The sequence below is a fragment of the Etheostoma spectabile genome, chromosome 15 (assembly GCF_008692095.1).
Source record: "Etheostoma spectabile isolate EspeVRDwgs_2016 chromosome 15, UIUC_Espe_1.0, whole genome shotgun sequence".
NCBI lineage: Eukaryota > Metazoa > Chordata > Actinopteri > Perciformes > Percidae > Etheostoma > Etheostoma spectabile.
Genome location: NC_045747.1, coordinates 9,808,709 through 9,815,482, shown reverse-complemented (window position 1 = coordinate 9,815,482; position 6,774 = coordinate 9,808,709).

Sequence of the window (6,774 nt, the reverse complement as noted above, 5' to 3'; positions counted from 1 at the left end):
GTATTCACGGGTTTATTAAGTCAATTCGGCAATGACGTCACATTGGGGAGCGAAGTCTCAGCCTAGTACTAGAACTATGGCGACTGACTGGAAAAATTAAACCTGCAACATGGGCTTTAAGCTCAAAGCACTGCCGTGTCAATGTACAATCTTCCAGTGATGATAGTTGACATGATTGATCAGATCAAGTAGTCATTCTGGTCTTCTAATCTAAAAAATCACCTTGAAATATGTAAGATCTGTAGCAGCAAAGTTCACTATCAAAATTGTTATGACAGCGATTTACTTCATACAAATCCTGAACCACAACCTTTGAGATTTCAAGATCTGCCCTTAATAATTTATTTGACCTTTGACATGAATTTTTCATTTGAAAATATATAACAAGTTCCACCGATGTTCCTGCTCACCCTCAGACTTTGAAGGTGCACCTGTTTCTGCACATATGTAGTTTTGTAGTGCTGGAGGGAGAGTGAAACTTAAGGGTCAATGACACGGCAGGGTGCTGGACACAGCAGGGTGCTGCGCTGCAAGGTATCTCTTTTTCTGGAAGAGCCAATTCAGGGCTCTTTTTGTTTCCCTGGCATGAAAACAGGGTGACCCGACGAGTTGATTTACCATTTTGTCTTGACATCAAACTAGAAATAAACCAGAGCTGCTGCAAACAAGCTGGACTGGAGCAGCAGGAAGGAATGGAGCTACACACACAGGGAGCTCGGATGATGTATGGCTACTGCTGTAGGGGACAGTTGGCTCACGTGGTTTTGATTATTGCTCTTTGTGATAATTTCTAACAGCCAAATACAAAAGACAAAGGTGCCAACATGGGAGGATATCTGACCTTTGAAGGCAAGAGAATTGCACAAACCTTCTCCCTTAAAGAGGCGCTTTGCAGTTTTGGCCATTTCTTCGCTGTTTTTTTGCTTGCAGGTATCTCTATAGAGCTCCCCCTACAGCTTCAAAATAGATATTTGGCAGCTCCTATGTTTACTTGTGCCTGACTCCTCGCTTGGTCAGTCTGCCATTTCCTCTTCCTATTTTCCTCCGACAATGCTTTCCTAAGTTGCTGTTTCTTTTTTGCCGGCTCAGCCATGAAGATAGTGTGAAAAACTCCATCGCTACCTTGTTAGCCGGTTCCTGAATGGCCGTTGTGCGCAGTGCAGTGAAGGAATTTGTTACATCGCGAGACCTGATGTCACGGGATACTTCCTGACGCTGAGTCCGGCGACTTGCCGGCCAAAAGTCGCAAGGGTGGTTTTTCCTCTTACAGGGACTATGGGGGGAGTGAGAGACGACCACCATTCAACTCAAAATAAGTCATATAACCATTCCAATGACTCCGAAGCTGTTCAGTTAAGGTAAATTAAGCTATAAAAAAAACTGCATAGTTCCCTTTTTAAATGTTCTACCTTCATCTGACGGAGAGGAGAGGGCAATGCTTATTTCCAGACATAAAATACAAACTCCTCTCCAAAAACAGCAAAGGAGCAGATCCACGCACAATAAGCTGTAATTTAAAAAACGCCTCTCCTAAAAAAACAACAATAAATTTAAAGGGGCTTCAAAGGGGCCGCTGGTGCTATTACTTTTCAGTACATAAAAGAAAGCACCGGTATGTTCTGAAACCACTCAATCGCTCACCCTGCGATGGAACACACTAAGAAGGAGACTGAGAGAGATCTAGCAGGCAAAGGAAACATAGACTCCTTTGGCTTTATGTGCATTTAAGGCTTTTACGGAGTCTGACTGAAGGACTGTTGGCTAAACAGTGGTTTAGGGTTAGGGATAGGTCTTATAATGGTGATAGTTTCAACAGAGCTCCATGTTTCTCAGCTTGGTCTAAATCAGTCTTTTTCAGGTGCTAAATGGCCCCGGGGTGTAGGTGCCTAACTTGGGTTGAAAAGCTAATCTTCTGTCATATATAAGAGCATCAGAATTGATTGGATGGATACACTACACTGGCTGAGGAGCTTCATCAGTCGGAGGGCAATATCCAGCATCCTGATCCTGTCAAGAGGCAAAGCTGTGACATGTCTGAGTGCCCAAAAAGAAAAGGTCAAGTGTCCCCCAGTTCCTCTTCCATCCCCCCCCCCCCCCCCCCCCCCCCCAGCACTGATCCTGCTAACTAACTATCAGCACCACGGAGCTACTGAAACCAGGGTCACTGAACTGGAGCTGCGTGGGAGTGAGGCCTTAGTTGACTTACAATTGCTGCTTGACAGGGTAACACAGACAATTTTACAAAAAAGAAATCCGGTAATTTAGTGTGGCCTTTCAGTAGTAGTAGAGGTATCCCAGATTACCAAAGCCAATTATATCAACACCCTATTGATCTAACCACACAGCATAATCTCATGTAATCTCCCGTACGGCACCTACTGTAAATAAAAACTGAACTGAAATGTATAGCAGCAGCAGGAGTGACAATTTCACTGAAATGTGCTTTTGATTAAAGTCTCTTAAGTGAGCTGCTGGTTTCTATTTTCTGAGCTGAATGAAGACCTTCCTAAAAGAAAAAAATCTTTCAACAGAGACATAGTTCAGAGTGATGATATGAAATGTCTCAACTACAAAAGAAATTATCCACAGAGCAAAGATAGATAGGAAGAATGTTTAGTATTGACTGGTGTATTGGCCATTTTTTTTCAGTTAATGAAATTTAATTTTTAGTCAACCATAATTACAGAGAAGCAGACGTTGACTTGACCCAAAGTGATGTTTTTTTAAATCAACCATCAAAAACTTATTAAAAATGTATGGGTCAAAATCCTAATACTGTTTTTTGTCTGATAAAACTGCTTGTGTAAGTAACAAATAAATCAAAGATTAATTCAGTGTCAAAAAGAGGTGTTCCAGGCTCAATGGCAGACTAATTTCCATCCCGCTGAGGTTATGGGAAAAAGTTACACCAAGCTACTTTATGAACGCGTATCCCAGGGTGTTGAGCTGCTGACCTAGGTGGAGAAAGCACAGAAAGGACAGAACGTAACACGCACTGTGCTTTTGGGGTTATGAAACCTTGTGTTTGCTGACAGCAGCCTATCTCCTTCCTTCATCTTTCTCAGTTGAAAAAATATTGTCACAATACAAAAAGGAAGGTCAGATGCTCAGCAACAATGTAAAAACAGCAGCCATCAGAGCAATTTTATTCTTTTAGTCTTGAGAGAGGAAGCAGAGCTTGTTCATCCACAGCTGAGTAAACTACTTAAGTCTAGCTTATATGACTGAAGACATGATTTTTTAAAAGCAAAAACCTCAAAATGTGGTAATGATAGAGATAGACAAACATAGCCACGTTTGATTGCCAGACTTCCTTTTGTTATTTCACTGTGTGTTTGAAGTTGTGAGAGAGGGAGTGAAATCTTAGAGAACTTTCTTCTCTTTCTGATGTTTCTGCACTTTCTCTGAATCAAAAACTGGCGATAAAATCTGCTGGACAGGATTCACAGAGGAGTACGCTTTGACAACACACTATGCAGCTACCAAATACTGTACAGGCAGCCAGTCTTGCCTTGTCTTTCTTTGAAATCTCTAATTGTCCACTCAAGCCAGCTGTGTTAAAACTGTCCACAATAAGATAAGCGGTGGGGCTGTTTCCTGTGCCGCCTATAAATATGGCCTAATCACTCTCAAGTGGAGCTGGTAGGACAGATTTTACAGTTGCATCCCTCCACCATGCTGAAGTTCATATTGATTGTTGACAGACTGTTTACACTGTCTTAATTCATCTGTGCTATAACCATTCCCAATTGGATCCATTTGCCAACCCGAGTCTGGTGGTTTACATAGCGGAGCGCCTCCGGCATGTGGAGCCCATGCTCTGTACCCTCTGCTTGTTTCGTGACTGCACACATGCAAAAAAATAAAAAGTGAAGATGTATGTCCACACGTAACCCATGGAGGAGCGGGGCCTGGAGGGTACAAGATCTAAACAGACCCTGATGACTGTATATGTGGAGTGAATTAAACAAGTGACACAGAACGTTATGCTTTGATCTGCTAATTACAGTGGAAAACAACCTGGCAACAAAACTGCTGCGATCTGTCTGACTGCATTACCTGAATTTTCCACCTTTCAAACAACTAAAACGGTCCAAGACATTAATGTGGAGGTCCAACAGGTGAAGCTCTGTGTCCTAGTTGATTTTTCAATCAAAGCGTTTACAGAATCACACACAAATCTACAATGATTCCTGAAAACACATAGTTTTTTTGGCCACTTGGAGGAGGCAGAAACAAGTTGAAGAACACTATGTTGACATATCATCACATTTTACTGTGAGGTGATATTGTGAACTTGTTACTTGTTAACAGATTTTCAGTTTATTCACATATCGAGCAGTTATGGAGCAACATTATCATTCACTTGGAGTAATGTTTTCATCAGGCGAACTTTAAATACAGTGTTCACTCTCTTTTAGCTCAGTTTTTGTTTTCTACAAATTCCTTAGAGTATAAATGTCTGGCTTTTCAGCTAATACAACATCCACTATGTTCACCAGCTATAGTAGTTGCTTGACTGTCTGCTGTTTGGTGCTGAGCGGGTAGTGTACAGTCAGTTTTTAGAGATTCACAGCTGATCCACTTTACAGGCTTTACAGCATACATCCCTTGGATGTATCATAAAAATAATACCATGGATGTATAAATAGAAGACCTGATGAATTACAACCATTAGCTATATCCCTTATTACAGCTACAGGACCTCGGGGGAACCGTCATATGAGCAGGTGCAGTCCCGCGGGTCTGCTCACATTCATCATCTCGTTACTGTTGATCACCCTGACATTTGATTGGTCCTAACAGCTATTGTTTGAGAATAGTTGCTCCACAACGGATTAAGTCCAGACCAAAGTTCCTGACCTCAAGTGTGTTGGGTGGGGCTAGGTTTGGCTGGCAACCAGGCTAATGATATTCCTTTATTGTACAAAATATTAGTTACAGATACTTTAACGCTAATATTATGCATTTAAATGCTACACAGGGTTACACAACGTGTATCTTTCCCCCAATGGCAAAGACAACTTTCAATTACTGTTGAGCTGCCATTTTTATCTTACAAAGCCTTTGTGCTCCTCAAAGGCATTAATACCTGCACCTTGGTGATGCCTTTAATTGCCATTTACCATTAGGCTGGCTGAACAATGAAGCCCAGGCTGAGGGGATGTTGTCAGGTTTAATGAGGCCTTCGGTAAAAGAGTGCTGCTGTGTCGGCACCACCAAAGGCTGCTTCCTGAATTCACCTCCAGTGGACCAGAGTGGTCCTGCGGGGATTTGATGGGCTGAGGGAGCAAAGACTGTCCCTCCCCTCACTGTGGGGGTGTGAGGGGCTGCAGTAGCATCAGTAGCCCTTGCTGTGCATGGATTGGCAGGCAGAAAGCACAGCGTGGAAGAGGTTATAACCGCAGTGACACAAACCAAGGTGCCACAGTGGCATTGTAACACGGCAGGCAGCAGTGATCACAAGAAATTTTTACTACGTCCAACAGCCGCTGGTGGTATTTCACATCACCTGACTACAAAGAGCAAAATATGGGCCTTTTTGCCCTATTGGTCAACTTAAAGAATGAGAACATACAGTGCCATCAAAGGCATGAACCAACATGGCCGCAAATAGACATATGGAGACAATGGCATGTAGCACAAAGGGGAACAGAGCCAAGAAAGAAAAGCAATGACAACTGTGAACTCCTGGCCCATATTTAGGAGGGGTACATGGTTCATAGTTTCACATGGAGTCCTCCGCCTCCAAACCCCATTGCAGTAACTTTGATTCTTTATTCATCTCCCCCCTCCACCCCCTCCACTCCATCCTTAAATCCAGCTGATGGAGGCTCTTTTGTCCACCAGCACCCAGGCAACAACATCAAAGAGCTGCTGTGTGTAAATGCAAAGTGCCTGAAAAACAAAACAGAAAAATAAAGAAGTCCCAGAGGGGATGGGAGATGTCTACAACAGCACCCCGGAGGGGGAAGGAAAAAGAGCTGCTATGTACAGGAGGAAATAAGAAACAGGGAGAGGGGGAAAAAAAAAAACTAAGAAAGAAAGAAACTAAGAAATAAAGCACACCCTAACTTGCTTACTAGCAGTCATTTGTCAGACATTCATCATCATTTACTAAACACACAAAGGTGTGGGTTGGGTCATTCTTGGTTTAATGACAACAATAAACAAATGACATTAGACTTTGTATGAGACCATTATGACACTTTCTTTGTGCTGGATCATCAAAGCCCATTAGGGGACATTGAAAGGCCTTCCATAGCCGTTCATGACCACTTCCTCATTCTCTGACAGCTGAATTGGAGGCTTGATGGATTGTTGTACAAGACAATGTCATGCTTTTGGACTGAATGCTTTGCTTTGATCTCACTGGATGCCCTTGAAGCTTCAACAACGGCTGATATGTTAACAACCGGTCTGGTTATTCTAGCTCTATTCTCCACCTACTGCCCTGCCAGTCAGAGGCATGAGGGGAAGGGGACGGTGGGAAGGGGAGATAAAAAAAAGCCTTTTATCTCTGCCCCATGTGAGGCTCCTGTAGAGTCACGCTTGGCGTGGCGGCATGCCTCGTCTCGTTCCGACAAAGTACCCGCCAGTGACACGCCGACTGCAGAGCCTGGCACCAGGTCTCCAGCCAGCGCAGAGCAAACCCTCTATTCAGCAGAATGAAGGAAACACAACTACATCGGGCCTACAGTTTATAATTAAAAGTCCTTAGCCTCAAAGAGCACAGCATCTCCATCTTAATGGTAGGCTTCCATCTGAGGCACT